Consider the following 17,560-nt stretch of genomic DNA (forward strand, 5'->3'; position numbering starts at 1 on the left):
AGGGATTTGAAGATGGGTGAACGGTATTTAGTGCTTGCTAAGACACTGGCAACATAGTTTTAGATGACCTGAAGTTTACAGACGATGGAATTTAGGAGGCTGGCCAGGAGAACGTTCGGATAGGCAAGTCTAGATGTAGCAAAAGCATGAATTAGGGTTACTACAGCAGAATGGCTGAGTCAGGTGTGGAGTGATGCAATGTTACGGAAGTGGAGATTGGCCATTATAGTGATGGGGAAGATATGTGTTTCAAAGCTCATATCAGGATTAGATGTGACAGCAAGATTGCAACCAGTCTGGCTCAGCCTGAGACTGTTGCCAGGGAGATGGATGGAATCAGTGGCGAAGGCACAATTTGCCGTGCAGATCAAAGACAATGGCTTCAGTATTCCCAATAACTAATAGGAAAACAAAATCTGCTCAGCAGGTACTGGGCGTCGGATAAGCAGTCTGATAATTTAATAACAGTGGAGGAGTCAAGAGAGGTGGTGGTGAGGTAGAATTGGGTATCCTCAACGTACATGTGAAAAGTAACACTGTGTTTGGATGATGTCACAGAGAGGCAGCATGTCGATGAGAAATAAGAGGAGTCGGGGGGAAAGGATAGGTTATTGGGGGACACCAGAGGTAATGGTACGGGGGCAGGAAGTGAAATTGTTGCAAATGATTCTTTGGGTATGATTAGATATATCAAAAGGAATGCAGGTGAGAGCCTTTCCACCCAGCTACACGACAGTGTAGAGGCATTGGAGGAATACTCCATCATCAACTTTGACACAGAGAGCAGTAAGGCCGAGGGGAACGAGGATAGTTGTTTTTGTCACCATCACATACGATGTTAATTGTTTTTAGCAATCTTATCAACACGTCCTGCTACCTTTATAGAATTATGCACGTGCACCTAGTTTGTTGCTGCAATCCCATTACAATTACACCATTTATTTTCTACTGCTTCGCTTCTCCTTTCCACGAAAATGCATCAATGTGTGTTTCCCTGTGTGAAATGTAATTTGCCAGTTGTTTGCACAATCCACCAGCCTATATATATCCTACTGAAGTCTGTCACTATCGCCCTCAGTGTTGAATACATTTCCAAGTTTTATGCCATCTGCCAATTTTGACATTGTGCCATTTACACCCAAGTCCATGTCACTAATATATATCACAGAAGATAACAGTCCTTGGAATGACTGCTGGGGTACCGCATTGTGTACTTCCACCCAATTCTGAAAACAACCTTTCAAGACCTCTCTCTGCTTCTTGTCACGCAGTCAACGTCGTATCAATGCTGGCGCTAGCCCTTTTATTGCATGAGTTTCAACTTTCCTGTTATGTAGCACTTTACCAAATGCCATTTGCAAGTCCATGTAGACCACAGCAACAGCATGACCCGCATCAATAAACCAAAATACTACGGATGCTGGAAATCTGAAATTAAAACAAGAAATGCTGGAAATACTCTGCAGGTCTGGTAGCATTTGTGGAGAAAGAAGCAGAGTTAACGTTTCAGGTCAGTGATCCTTCATCAGAACTGGCAAATGTTAGAAATGTAAAAGATTTCAAGCAAATAAAGCAGGAGTGGGGCAAAAAATAACAAAAGGGGAGGTGTTGATCGGACAAGGGGTCACAGATAATAACTCACCAGAAGGTCATGGGGCAAAGACAAATGGTAGATTAATGGTGTGCTGAAAGTCAAAGTGTTAGTGCAGAGAGGGTGTTAATGGACAGAAAAATATACAGCCCTGGCGCAAAGCAGAAACATGAAAAAAACGTTGGGAAGGCACATTGTAAAAAAAAAATGAATGGCGAAACAAACTAAAATACAAGAAATAAATAAACATAAAGAAGAAAAATAAGAAAAATAAATAAAAATAAAACGTGGAGCCCGTCATACTCCGAAATTATTTAACTCAATGTTCAGTCCATCAGGCTGTACCATGTCTAATCAGTAAATGAGATGCTGTTCCTTGAGCTTGCGTTGATTTCACAGGAACACTGCAGCAAGCCCAGGACAGATAAGTGGGCATGAGAGCAGGGGGTGTTATGAAATGGCCACAACCGAACATCAAGTTTCCGTTTACAGGACTGTTACTGGCCTCATCTCCTCTGGAGATCTTCCCTATACAGCGTCCAACCTCATAGTCCCGCAACCCCAGACAGTCCAATTCAACCTGATTCCTAAAATCCACGAGAAGAACTGTCCCAGCAGACCCAATGTTTCAGCCTGTTCCTTCCCCAATGAACTTATTTCTTCCTATCATGACTCTACATTTTCTCACCTGGTTCAGTCTCTTCCCATCTACATCTGTGACTCGTCTGATGTCCGACGTCATTTTGACAAATTCCAGTTTCCTGACCCCATCCGCCTCCACTTCACTATGGACGTCCACTCTATGGACACTCTATCCCCCAATGGGACGGTTTGAGGGCACTTTGCTTCTCCCTTGAACAGAGGCGCAACCTGTCCCCATCCACCACCACCCTACTCCGCCTGGCTAAACTTGTTCTCACATTGAACAACCTCTCCGTCAACTCCACTCACTTCTTTCAAGCAAAAGGTGTTGCTGTGGGTACCCACATGGGTCCCAGTTATGTCTGTCTTTTTGTGAGATATGCCGAACATTTCTTGTTTCAATCCTACTCAGGCACCGACCCGCAACCCTTTTTCCAATACATTGATGACTGCATCGGTGCCGTTTCCTGCTCCTGCACCGAACTGAAAACTAATTTATCAACTTTGCTTTCAATTTCCACCCGTCTCTCATCTTTATGTGGTCCATCTCCGACATTACTCTTCCCTTCCTCGACTTCTCTGCCTCCATGTCTGGGGATAGGCTGCCTATGAATTTGCATGATAAGCCCACCAACTCCCACAGCCAGCTCGACTACACTTCTTGATACCCTGCCTCCTGTAAGGACTCCATTCCATTCTCCGAGCTTCTACATCTCCGACGCATCTGCTCTGATTATGCAGCTTTGCAACCTTCCACGACTGTGCTTCTGATATATCTTCCTTTTTTATCAACGAGGATTTTCCCATATTGTGGTTGACAGGGCCCTCAACTGTGTCTGGCACCTCTACCCTCATCCCTTCCTCTCCCTTCCAGAACGGCGGCCGGGTTCCCCTTGTCCTCACTTTCACTTCACCAGTCTCCACATCGAAAGGATCATCCTCTGTCATTTCTGCCACGTCCAACGTGATGCCACTACCAGACGCACCATCCCCTCCCCTCCCCTGTCAGCATGCTGCAGGGATTGTTCCCACCGTGACACCCTGGTCCACTCCTCCATTACCCACACCACTTCATCCCCTTCCCATTCTACCTTACCCTGCAATCACAGGAGGTGTAATACCTGCCCTTTTACCTCCTCTCCTCACTTTCAAATGCCCCAAACACTACATTCAGGTGAAGCATCGATTTACTTGTACTTCTTTCAGTTTAGTATACTCTGTTCGCTGCTCACAATGTCGTCCTCTCTGCATTGGAGAAATCAAACGCAGATTTGGTGACCGCGTTGCGGAACACCTTCCCTCAGTCCGAAAGCATGACCCCGAGCTTCCGGTCGCTTGCCATTTCAAAACACCCCCCTGCTCTCATGCTCACATCTCTGTCCTGGGCTTGCTGCAGTGTTCCAATTAGCACCAATTTATCGATTATGCACGCTACAGCCTGCCAGATTAAACATTGATTTCAATAATTTCAGAGCAGGCCTGGCTCCCCTTTTTCTGTTTATTTGTTCTTACTTTTTCACTTTTTGTTTTATTTTGATTTAGTTTGTTTCATCATTCATTTTTAACCATGTGCCTACCCAGAGTTATTTTCATGCTCGTGCTTGTTTAGTTTTCTGTCCATTTCCAACTTCTCTGCACGAACGCTTTGTCTTTGAGCACACCATTAACAAACCATTTGCCTTTGCTCCATGACCTTCTGGTGAGTTATTATCTGTGACCTTGTCCTTTCAACACTTTTTTTCTCTCTTGCCCCACCCCCGCTTTATTTGTTTAAAACCTGTTACATTTCTAAAATTTGCCAGTTCTGATGAAGTGTCATTGACCTGAAACGTTAACTCTGTTTCTCTCTCCACAGATGATGCAAGACCTGCTGAGTATTTCCAGCATTTCTTGCTTTTATTATGACCCTCATCAACTGTGCTGCATCCACACCAAAAAACATAAACAAATTAGTTAACCACGATTAGCCTTTAACAAATCCGTGCTGAATTTCTTCCACATATATGGAAGTGACTGTTGGCATTGTCCCAGATTATGGTTTTAAAATCTATCCTAGTTTAAAATGACTGGCCTGCATTTGCGGGGAATGTCCTTACACCATTTTGAACATTGTTATAATATTTGCAATTCTCCAGTCCTCTGGTAGTACCTATGTATCTAAGGAGGATTGTAAAAATATGACCAGTGCCTTCGAAATTTCCATCCTTAATTCCCTCAGCAACTAAAATGCATCCCATGCACATCATTGACTTATCAGATGTAAGTGCATCCTCCCTGTCTAATACCTCCTGTTTACCAATGTTTAGTCCATACTGTATATCCAACACCTGCGGCTCTACTAAGCCTGTGGCAGCAAAGTACACATTTAATAACTCAGCCATGCCCCCTGTATCCATGTGCAGGCCGCCTTCCTGGTTCCTAATCAACTGCACCCTGTTCTTGTTACCCATTTAGCATTTATATGCCTATAGAAGACTTTTGGGTGTCCTTTTATCTTAGCTGCCAGTCTCTTCTCACATTCTCTCTTTGCCCCTCTTATATTCTTCTTCGCTTTATTCAGCCTAGTTCTCCCTTCAGCCTAGGTCTGCACTGAGAGATACTTTGAGTGCCCAGAGTGTAAGGTGGAGTTGGTGAATGAGGGAATTCACTGATGGAGGGGCTCCTTTCTTTCTTTTCTCAACCTCCAGTAGCTGCCTCTCTCTTCGGTACAGGGGAAGAAGCTGATTCGGGAGTAAGTGGCGCATTATTCTACTTCTAATTGTAATGAATAGTTTTTGAAGTTACAGTACAGAAGGGACCTCGCCTCCACAAGGACTCCACACCTGCCAATACTGCCATGAACTGATGCATCTGCGGCAGACAGTTGGTAAGGACGAGGTCAAGAATGTTGCTCCCTCTTTTTGGTGCACTCACCACATGCTACAAACCCAGTCTAGCCTAACAGCTCTGTCCTTTAGGAATCGGCCAGCTTGGTCCATGTTGGCGATACCGAACAACTCTTGGTGATGGACATTGATGTCCGGCACACCGAGTAAATTCTGCGCCCTTGCCACCCCCAGTGCTTCGTCCAAGTGGTGTTCAACATGGAGAAATAATGATCCATCAGCTGAGGGGTGGGGGTGGGGGAGGTGGTATGCAGAAATGAACAGGAAGTTTCTTTGCCCACCTGTTGCCATGAGACCCTGAGTCAATGTTGAGGACTCCAAGGGAAACTCATTTCGAACTGCATATCACTGTGCCGCCACCTCTGCCCTGCCAGTGGGACAGGGCATACTTGGGGATGGTGATGGCAGTGCCTGGGACATTGTCTGTATGTATGTTTCGGTGAGTCTGATTCTGTCAGGCTGTTCCATGACTAGTGTGTGGTACAGCTCTCTCAACTCTGGCCCAAGCCCTCCATGTGTTAGTGAGGAGGACTTTGCAGGGTCGACAGGTCTGTGCTTGCATTGTCATTTGCAGTGCCGCTGTGCCACTGTGCCGCCCAGCTTCCATACAAATGGCACAAAGGGGACAGAAGACACAGGGGAGGAAGTAGAAATCAGCTTGAACTGTATTGCAAAACACCATCACCTCTACGTTCCCATTCTCCAAGCTAATCACCATCTAGATGTGTAAGTATATCACATTTCCTTCAACGTCACTGGGTTGAAAGTCTGAAATCCTTTCTGTATAGTATTGTGAGAGCATATTCACCACACGACTGCAGTGGTTCACGATGAAGGCCCACCATTTCCTCATGGTAACCAGGGTAACCAAGCTGGCGGGAAGCCATAAAGATGGGGCTAAAATGTGGCGAGTCGAAGAGACTTAGTAGTTGGCAGGAAAAAAGACAGAGCCGCAAGGGGAGAGCCAACTGTGCAACAGCCCCGACAAACAAATTTCTCTGCAGCACCTGTGGAAAAGACTGTCACTCTAGAATTGGCCTTTATTGCCACTCCAGGCGCTGCTTCACAAACCACTGACCACCTCCAGGCGCGTATCCATTGTCTCTCGAGATAAGGAGGCCCAAAGAAGCCAGGGATGGACAAGTAATGCCAGTCCTGTCAGTGTCACCCATATCCTGAGAACAAATATACTTGAAATAAAATATAAATAACATAAATAAGTTTGTATTTGACTGTTTTAATCCAGGCTTGGCCTGTGATCATACTGCGACATCATATTCTGATCAAGAAATTGTCGACTTACTTGGCCTCAACGGCACTTTGTATTTACTGTTCTGCTGTTACCTTTATCAGGGTGTAAATAACAATGAGCCACTGGCCCAAAAACTACTGGAAACCTATTGTACACACGATATAATGAATCAATGGCTTGTTTCACCACAGAATCGGAGAATCACGCAGCATGGAAACAATTCATTTAGTCCATCGTGCCTGTGTAATTTTTGAAGAGCTTTATATTTTGTCCCTTTCGCCTGCTTTTTTCCCATACGTCTGCAAATCACCTCTCCACCTCCACCAGTAGTAATCCAGTTCCCTTTTGAAACTTACAAGTGAACTGATTCCATCATGTCTTCAGACAGTGAATTCTACATTATAATAACTCGCCGTATATTAAAAAATGTTATTTTTATATCCCCTCTTGTCCTTTTGCCAAATGCTTGAAATCCTGTTTCCGGCCCAGGTTCCAGTGGAAATAGTTTATCCTTACTCTGTTAAAACTCCACATAATTTTGAACACGGCTATTAAATGTCCCCTTCATAGTATTTTCTCTAAGGAGAATAATTCCAGCTCCTTCAATCTTCCTCACAGCTGAAATCACCCAGCCATAACATAATTCCAGTAAGTTTCCCCTGCACCATTTGCAAGGCGTTCATATCCTTTCTAATATGTAATGTCCAGAATAAGTCTCAACTGTTCAGCTTAAATCTAATCAATGCTTCAGCAAGTTTTCGCATAGCTTCTTGCTTTTTCATTCACTGTCTCTATATATAAAGCCAAATATCCTATAATCATATTAACAAGCTTAGCAACGTGTCTTCCCATATTCAAAGACTTGTGTATATGAGCGTAATCTGTGCCTGCACCTCTGTCAACGTTGTATCATTTAATTTATATTGCCTCTCCCCATTCATCCTCCCAAATGTATCCTTCGCACTTCTTCACATTAAAACTCATTGTGTGCCGCTTCATTTCACAAATGTGCCTATGTCTTTCTGAAGCCTACTACTATTCTCCTCGCTGTTTGCATTTCCCAGACAAATGCCATCTGCAAAACCTGATATCAGGTAGTATCAACTGTATATTGGTGGCATAAACATCTTTCCAGGTACAAATCATCCAGAACATGCTTCAATGAGAAGAAAATCAAGGGAGGGGTGAAGATTGAATGCTAATTCCAGAAAAACACATTCAAAGTAAGTGTTGGTCTTTGAAGTGCCTCTAATCCTGGTTGCTCGCACTCTTTTATTTCCAAAGCACTTGAGATTCACGCAGACGGATTTGGGACCTTTGCCAAAGTTTCAGTTCCAAATCAAAATCCAAATATGAGGACAAATTAAGGGCTTGTCGAATTTTCTTACTAATTTGATTGAGTTTTTTGAGGAAGTGACAAAGATGATTGATGAAGGAAGGGCAGTGGATGTTATCTATATGGACTTCAGTAAAGCCTTTGACATGGTCCCTCTTGGCAGACTGGTACAAACGGTGAAGTCACCAAAGGTGAGCTGGTAAGATGGATACAGAACTGGCTCGGTCATAGAAGACAGAGGGCATCAGTGGAACGGTGTTTTCCTGAATGGAGGGATGTGACTCGGGTGTTCCGCAGGGATCAGTGCTGGGACTTTTGCTTTTTGTAGTATATATAAATGATTTGGAGGAAAATGTAGCTGGTCTGATTAGTAAGTTTGCGGACGACACAAAGGTTGGTGGAGTTGCAGATAATGATGAGGATTGTCAGAGGATACAGCAGGATAAAGATCGGTTGGAGACTTGGGCAGAGAAATGGCAGATGGAGTTTAATCTGGAAAAATGTGAGGTAATGCATCTTGGAAGATGTAAGGCAGGTGGGGATGTATACAGTAAATTGTATATTGTGTGCAATTCTGGTCGCCACACTACCAGAAGGACGTGGAGGCTTTGGAAAGGGTACAGAAGAGGTTTACCAGGATGTTGCCTGGTCTGGAGGGCTATTAGCTATGAGGAGAGGTTGGATAAACTCGGATTGTTTTCACTGGAACGACGGAGGTGGAGCGGCGACATGATAGAGGTTTACAAAGTTATGAGCGGCATGGAAAGAGTTGTAGGCAGAAGCTTTTTTCCAGGGTGGAAGAGTCAGTTACTAGGGGACATAGGTTTAAGGTGCGACGGGCAAGGTTTAGAGGGGATGTGCGAGGCAAGTTCTTTACACAGAGGGTGGTGAGTGCCTGGAACTTGCTGCCAGGGGAGGTGGTGGAAACAGATACGATAGCGACGTTTAAGAGACATCTTGACAAATATATGAATAGGAAAGGAATAGAGGGATATGGGCCCTGGAAGTGCAGAACGTATTAGTTTAAGCAGGCATCAAGATCGGTGCAGGCTTGGAGGTTCGACTGGCCTGTTCCTGTGCTGTACTGTTCTTTGTTCTTTGTTTGAATGAGGGATTTCTCACACATCCTAGATCATGACCCCATACAGAGTATCATACGTCTGGACCAATGAGCCTCCTGACAGAATTAAACTTAATCAAGAGGGAGGCATAATCAAACTATTTGCAGCACTTGAGACGTCTGTGACTTTGCTTTGTCTATTTGTCTTGAAAATGAGCGCACTGTTCCACTCAGACATTTAATAAGCTGTCAGAATGATGACTTATCGAGGCCGCAGTTGCCCATACCAAGAGCAGGGATTGATTTTCTGCATTAGTTTTCTGCGAGGCGCCTGATTTGCCCATTGAAATAGCAAAAGCCATGAGAAGATACAGAGGCAGCAAGTGTGGATCAACGCCAGTCAAAATCAGATAGGAGAGGGATTGGAAGATCTCATATCCCTGCATTTCCACTATATGTTGGACATAATCTTGACGTACAAGAGATCGTCGACGTTCAGTGTAGATATTTAACAAAGCATATTTTACAGACAAACATGCAAATTTGGAGCAGGAGTAGGCCACTCGGTCCCTCAAGCCTGCTCTGCCATTCATGGCTGATCTAATTGTAATGTCAAAACGACATTCCCGCTTACCCACAGCAACCTTTCACCACACTTGCTTATCAAGAATCTATCTATCTCTGCCTTAAAAATATTCAAAGACTCTGCTTCTACCGCCTTTTAAGGAAAAGAGTTCCAAAGACACATGACCCGCTGAGAGAAAAAAATCTCCTCATCGCTGTCTTAAATGGGCATCCGCTTACTTTTAAACAGTAACCTTGAGTTGCAGATTCTACCAGAAGGGGAAACATCCTTTCCACATGCACCCTGTCAAGACCCCTCAGAATCTTATATGTTTCAATCAAGGCGCCACTCACTTTTCTATGCTGCAGCGAATACAAGCCTAGCCTATCCAACCTTCCCTCATAAGACAACTTGCCTATTCCAGGTATCAATCTAGTAAACCGTCTCTGAACTGCTTCCAATGCATTTACTTCCTTCCTCAAATAAGGAGACCAATGCTGTCTGCAGTACTCCAGATGATGTTTCACCAATACCCTGTATAGATGAAGCATAACCTCCCTACTTTTGTGTTCAGTTCTCCTCACAACAAATTATAACATTCCGAATAACTTTTCAAATTACTTGCTGCACCGGCATATTAACCCTTCTGCGATTGAGCACCAGGCCATCCAGATCCCTCTGCATCTCAGAGCTGTGCAATCTCTCACCAATTAGATAATATGCATTTCTTATTCTTACTGAAAAAAATGGACGATTGCACATTTTCCCACATTATACTCCATTTGCCATGACTTTGCCCACTCATTTAACGTATCTATATATCATTGTAGCCTCCTTATGTCCTCTCCATCACCTACTTTCCAAGGTTAAACCTTGCCAACCAATAAATGACCCATTTATGCCGTCTCTCTGTTTCCTGTTCGCTGGACAGTTTTGTATCCATGCCAAAATGTTACCTCCTACAGCATGAGCTTATATTTTCCGTAATATTTAATGTGGCACTGTTGGAGAAAATTCAGATCGTGCCCAATTGTTGAACAAATTCTCTGGACTCAGACGTTGAGAACAAACACTTTATTGCATGATATCATGGGGCAGCACACCTAACCTAAAGGCGGTACAGTGCTTCTCCCCCGAGCTACAAATTGCCGTTGACTTATATAGTATAAAAGAAGCAGAGCTAGCAGTTTCACAATTAAGCATAAACCACAGGACAACCACAAGACCGCCTACAGCTCTGTGCCCTTTGCAAAGTCCGAAATCAGGAGAGCGTTAGTTCGAGCACAACAAGCTATTGTTCCCTATTTAACGTACACTCTCCAGGTACTATATTTGGCCGTTACTTCTGGCTAGGTTGCACAAACATAATAAAAGCGGAAGAGTCAGTAACGAACAGTCTGCGTTCACTTCCCCAAAATACATCATGAGCTCTGTCGTTTCCTAAGCCAGATGATTGTGGTCAGTTGCTCTGTTTACATTTCCTGACCATTGGTTAGGTTAGCTACAAGCTGCGTCCTGTTTCTCTATTTCTGCAAAGTTAAGTAATAATTAGCAAAGCTCAGAAAATTCTCCAACAATCCCTCCTTTTATCATACCATGATAATACAATATCATCGTATGTGGAGAGGAGAGGTATTTAAAGTAGTCATTGCAGCATAATATCTTTCCTACCATCGCGCTGTACCAGCCGCAAGGCCAAGCTAGCAATACATGATTGATTAATCTCATCTGAAGTGTCCCCATAAAATTCGGTTCTTAAAATTCTAAACTTCCGTTCTCACAGTCCCCTCTTGACTCTTCTACAACCCTTTTAAGAATGCTTCCCTTGATCCCACCTAGATGCCTTTAATGGTCTCTATTTGTCTAGAAACAGCCTTCAACACCCGGAGGGGTCGCACTCAATACGTCGCCTGCTTATTTCACAAGGGGGCAGCGGGAACTCTCTAAAGGCATAAATTTTGCAGGGGCTTCAAATCCTTGTTTACAACATAAAAGGTGGTACACTTGAACATTTACCACCTCATTTAAACATCATTGTTACATAATCGATGGTACAAACAATACAATTTCATAAAGTACATTGATCATTCATGAACTCACTTTTTAAGTATATAAAAGGTTATACAATTACCACTTTTATGGCATAACTAATTGTCCCTCCTTTGACAGAGCAAGTTCGAACACAAATTGCTTTTCGGGTCGCTGTCCAACCTGTATTCATACATCCTCTTACATCGCCTACTTAATTTCTTAAGTTGCCAAATTAAGTAGGTCACATCTAACACCATGATACCCAAAACCACTATCAGGACATGGGAGATAATTCTAAACCAGGGGTGTATCAGCACGTCTGACCCCCCGTTCCATAAGTCTTCCTGCCAGGTAGAATCATTTATCTTGTCAATCTCATCTTGTAGCATCTTCGACTGTTGTTCCAGCTTGCAATGGCTTCTTGCTGCTGTCTCTCTTTACCCAAGTGTGTGGGCAATGGCTGGATAGTATATTCATAGTCCTGGAGGTAATTTGTCAAATCCTCCTCAATACTTTCTGTCACAGTTATCGTTTCTGTCTTTTGCTCATGTATCTGTACCAACTCCATCTTCCCTACTCGGGTTGGTATTTTATGTCCATACTGGTACTCCTTCGCTGTGGTGGTTAAGCAATATCTCCCCTTTCCCATATAGGCCACATGGGTTAGTCTTGACAATGCTTTCCTAGTTTCCATGGTGCAATTTACAGTGGTATTAAATGCACATTTTGATTCTGCCAATTTATCTAAAGGATGAGGACATATGATCACCTGGTTTTCCAGACCGCACTTCGACAGTGGATAATGTTGTTCCAATTACCTCTTTTCCAAATTCCATAACATAGGGTAAAATATCATTGCATTTTACGTAATCTTTTCCCGTTATCACTTTCTCATTACCAAATTCCTGTCTCAACAATTGTTACAGTAATACCTTGTACAACTCTCAGGTCTTCTCAGGGCACCAGCCAGGTAGCTGGATATATGAGAAAATCAATAGTCCCTGTACCAACTCAAGCTTTACATTATCATATACAATTTTATAAGGTTTTATTATCGCAAGTCCATTTTCTAGTCCCGTAGTCAAGGCAGGGCAAGGGAGACCAGTCACTTGTGGCTGTTGGGTCGTAACCATACTCGTCGGTAATTCGGATGTGGGGTTAACCGTGGGGTTGGTGCTTCTTGTCTGTTTAATCTCACAACCTGAAATAGGAACTGTCCTTTTTTTTATCTTTGAGCTTTAATATCTTGCGCTAGGGTGAGTTCGAGGATTGTCTGCACTCACTTTTGCTCTGTCTCATGCTTTCCCTGTGTTATTACTATTCCCAAATAAGAAACCTTTTCCTTCATTATCGGTGCCATTTTCAGCTTAACTTTCACTCTAACCTTCTTGAAGGAAGGTGGAATATCGATGGATTATTATAAAATCCCTGTAAGAGACACGTCCAGATGTGCTGTTGTCCCTTGAACAAGTGCAAATGTATATTGACACTGTTATGCCAACTCTATGGAACAGAACCCATTGCTAATGTCCAACACAGTAAACCACGATGATTTGTTAGTTTCTAAAACTTTGATTGTCCTCTTAAATATCGGATAGATTTCCGTTTGAGTGCTTTAAATAACCACTCATATCAATTAAATTTTGTTTATTGATTCCAATTTCTGATGCCCAGACTTGGTTGTACCTTTTGTACGTTAAGGACAGAAATGCTTGCAATTATCTTTCCTTCTCAAGTATTTTGCCTCATTGATAAAGATGCTATGATATTTGATGTCTGCAATTAAGTTTTAAATTCTCAAAGCTGCTGGATCTCTTGTTGTGGCATCAGTTCTCATGTGGCCTTGGCACCTGCCATCAGCTGCTTAAAAAGAATCCATTGTGGCTCTGCCCCTGAGCCCAATGGGTTAATTTGTCCAATTCTATTTGTTAACTTAGAAATGTAAAATTTAACAATGTCGACTATGTATAAATTTGACTCTCAGCAATGCAAAAAGCTGCAGCGGGTTAAGTTCTTTGTTTGACTCCAAGGGGGCGGAGCAAAACATTCTCAGCTACGTCACTTTACGAAATCTTTCTTTTCTGATCGAAAAGAACTATCCATTCTAAATTTTTACAATCCTTTTGGTACCCTTAGGGTTAAAAAACAACAAAATCATGTGTAACACTTTCAACTTCAAAGGAAAGCATATCCATCAGGAAAGATAGCATTTTGGATTAAACTCCAATTGTTTCCAAATTTTTAGTATCTTTTGTAAGAGGTTCCTAATCCAAGGATTTTTACAACAAAGATGATTCCAATTCCAATTCACTGCCATAATATTTAAATCAAAATTGCCGATGTTATATGAACGAGTCTTGTGTCCGGAACTTAAGACTCCTCCAAAACTCGACATAATGAACTTGAAAGTTCATTGTGGTTGCAAATGACATTTCCAGTTCTTCAACTTAAACAGGTCAATTAACCTTAACAGTATTAATTCAATTCAGACTTATTAACTTATAATACTTATTAATTACTCACAGAACAGAATAGCACACGCTTATTTTAAAAGATAGGTAAATTATGCCATTTTATTGCTCTTTCTTCAGGCGCCTTTTCAAATGACTGTAATAAAACCAAATACTAAAGAAAAAGTTATTTAACATTCTTACTACAAAAGACTTAACACTAGGTCCTTACACAAACTTTAATCTTTCCCATTATCTCCTTTGTTTATTTATCTCTCCCTTAAAACAATATAACAGTCAGTAAAACATGCCTTCAACTTTAGACTGTAAAATAAAACAATAGCAGAGTTTCCAATTAAAACAATGTTCCAAACCCCAAATTAGATTTCTGCCAGACATCTTCAGACCTTCAAGGCTGAAGCCTATCCCTCAGAAAATTGTTCATTGCCTTTTCACAGTTGCAAAACCAACTAAAAATAAAACTTTAACTTAAAATATAATTCCATTTTATATCCCATTCCTGGGTGCACAATCTTAAATCGAAATGAGCACAATCAACAATCATTTTTCACACTCATTCAATTCCAAACAACTCAATAGACCAATGCTTTTAACATTAAAGAGAGACAACAAAGAGTAAACGACAGTCAGTTCTACAGAATACAAGCTGTTCTTCCCAGATATTCAATTCATTCGCGGAAGCTTCCGACATTCTCACAGTCAAATCAAAGACACAGTTACTTGTTTTACTCTAAAACATACCTACCTTTAAAACACATATCTACCGTGGCGCTTCTGCGTCTCCTTCGAGGGTGCAAATGGACATGGGTCGCCTTTCTCCAGAGGACATGGTTTACTTGTCCCCGGGGGCAACCCTTCCTTCTTGGAAGCCGTTGAGTCCACTCTTACTTCTACTTTCTCAATACCTTCTAAATTTACGAGTTCTTTTCTATGAATCAAGTAGCATTAAAACAAAGCAAAACAAACAAGACACAACAAAATGAATAGACACAAGGATACGAACAGGAGCATTTAATGTTAAATTCCCTGTCTCTCAGGCCAACGCTCTTTCGTTCTCCCTCCATCCCACAGCCTCTCTCTCTCGGACCAGTTTCCGGCTCGTGTACTCAGGAGCAACGATCGCGTGCCTGCCGGGTCAATTTGGTCGTTTAGTTACAGCCCCAGTCGTTCACCATCCCAGACGGTTGTTCTAACTCCTTTTGTCCCACAGCCTCTTTACCCCACCCGGTGGAGGAACGGTTTGAGTGCAAACTCAAATTAGGATCACCAAATTCCCGGAATTTGGTACTACTACACCGAATTCGCCACATTGTACTGGATTTTCTACTTATCTCCTTTTCAGCTTCCCTTCGCGGAATTTTAGATCTTTTCTGATCAGGTTTCAGCCAATTCATCCTTGACCCCTCCAGTCCCCCTCTCTCAGTTATCTGGCCTTCACGTGGGGCCCAGTCGCCCTCTTAATTCCAGCTCAGGCTTGGTGATTGAGACACAAGGGTCGGAGAAAAGTTGACTTACCCCTGATCCTGTCAATTATATCTTCACCAGGTTCTTTTGGATCCCGTGAACTCAGGGATCCTGCCGACTACGCCAAACTGTTGGAGAAAACCCAGATTGTGCCCAATTGTTGAACAAATTCTCCGGACTCAGACGTTGAGAACAAACACTTTATTGCATGATATCATGGGGCAGCACACCTAACCTAAAGGCAGTCCAGTGCTACTCCCCTGAGCTACAAATAGCCGTTGACTTATCTAGTATAAAAGAAGCAGAGCTAGCAGTTTCACAATTAAGCATAAACCACAGGACAACCACAAGACCACCTACAGCTCTGTGCCCTTTGCAAAGTCCGAGGTCAGTGGAGCGTTAGTTCGAGCATAACAAGCTATTGTTCCCTATTTAACGTACGCACTCCAGGTACTATATTTGGCCGTTACTTCTGGCTAGGTTGCACAAACATGATAAAAGCGGAAGAGTCAGTAATGAACAGTCTGCGTTCACTTCCCCAAAATCCATCATGAGCTCTGTCGTTTCCTAAGCCAGATGACTGTGGTCAGTTTCTCTGTCTGCATTTCCTGACCATTGGTTAGGTTAGCTACACGCTGCGTCCTGTTTTTCTATTTCTTCAAAGTTAAGTAATAATTAGCAAAGCTCAGAAAATTCTCCAACAGGCACCTTATCTAATGCCTTCTGGAAATCTAAGTACAGTACATCTACGGACTCCTCTTTATCCACAGCACATCTTACTTCTATAAAGAACTCCAATAACTTGGTTAAACGTAATTTCCCTTTCAGAAAACCATGTTGACTCTGCTCGACAACTGATTTATTTTCGAAGTGCCCTGCTAGAACGACTTTTACAAACGTTTCTAACATTTCCCCTGAGACAGATGTTAATCTAACTGGCATGTTGTTTCCTGCTTCTGTCTCCCTCCCTTTTTGAATAATAGAGTGACATTGGCTATTTTTCAATCTAATGGAACTTTTCCCGAATCTGGGGAATTTGGAAAATCAAAACAAGCACATCAACTATCTCATTAGACACTTCTTTTAAGACACTAGGATGAAGTTCACCAGGATCTGGAGACTTTTCAGCCCGCAGCTCCAACAATTTCCTCACTGCCTTGGTGATTGTAATGTTTTGAGTTCTTTCCTTCCTCCTATTTCCTGATTTACAGCTATTTCTGGGATTTCACTTGTATCCTCTACGGTGAAGTCTGATGCAAAATATCTGCTCAATTCATCTGCCATCTCCTTGTTTTCCCTTATTAATTCCACAGATTCACTTTATGGGACCAATACTCACATCGGTAATCCTTTTCTTTAAATATCTGTGGTGCATTTGTTCACAGCGCAGCCTCATAGCTCCAGCGACCCGGGTTAAATTCTGGGTACTGCCTGTGTGGAGTTTGCAAGTTCTCCCTGTGTCTGCGTGGGTTTCCTCCGGGTGTTCCGGTTTCCTCCCACATGCCAAAGACTTGCAGGTTGATAGGTAAATTGGCAATTAGCAATTGCCCCTAGTATAGGTAGGTGGTAGGGAAATATAGGGACAGGTGGGGATATGGTAGGAATATGGAATTAGTGTAGGATTAGTATAAATGGGTGGTTGATGCTCGACACAGACTCGGTGGGCCGAAGGGCCTGTTTCAGTGCTGTATCTCTAAACTAAGCTAAACTCTTATTATTGGTCTTCATATTTCCCCCCAGCTTTATCTCGTACTCTACTATTTCCTTTATTATTAGTCTTTTAGTTATTCTTGCTGCTTTATATATTCGATCCAATCTTCTGACCTGCCACCCATCTTTGCGAAATTATATGCTTTCTTTTAAATTCTGTTACTATCTTTGACTGTTTTCGTTAACCACGGATGGTTGATCTGCCCTTGGATTTTTTCTTTCTCGTTGAAATCTATCTATTCTGCATTCTGAAATACTCCCGTGAATGTCTGTCACTGCATCTCAATTGACCTATCGCTTAACCGACATTTCCAGTTCACTTTTGCCAGCTCTGCTTTCATCCCTTCATAATTGCCCTTATTTAAACTTCAAATGCCAGTCTTAGACAGTTTCTTTTCTCCCTCAAACTGATGTAAAATTCAATCATTTTATGATCACTGCTGCCTAGGGGCGCCTTCATTATGAGCTCATTACTTAATCCTATCTCATTGCACCGGACTAGGTCTAGTATAGCTTGCTCCCTGGGTGGCTCCAGAACGTGCTGTTTCAATAA

The sequence above is a fragment of the Heterodontus francisci genome, chromosome 23 (genome assembly GCF_036365525.1).
Source record: "Heterodontus francisci isolate sHetFra1 chromosome 23, sHetFra1.hap1, whole genome shotgun sequence".
Taxonomy (NCBI): domain Eukaryota; kingdom Metazoa; phylum Chordata; class Chondrichthyes; order Heterodontiformes; family Heterodontidae; genus Heterodontus; species Heterodontus francisci.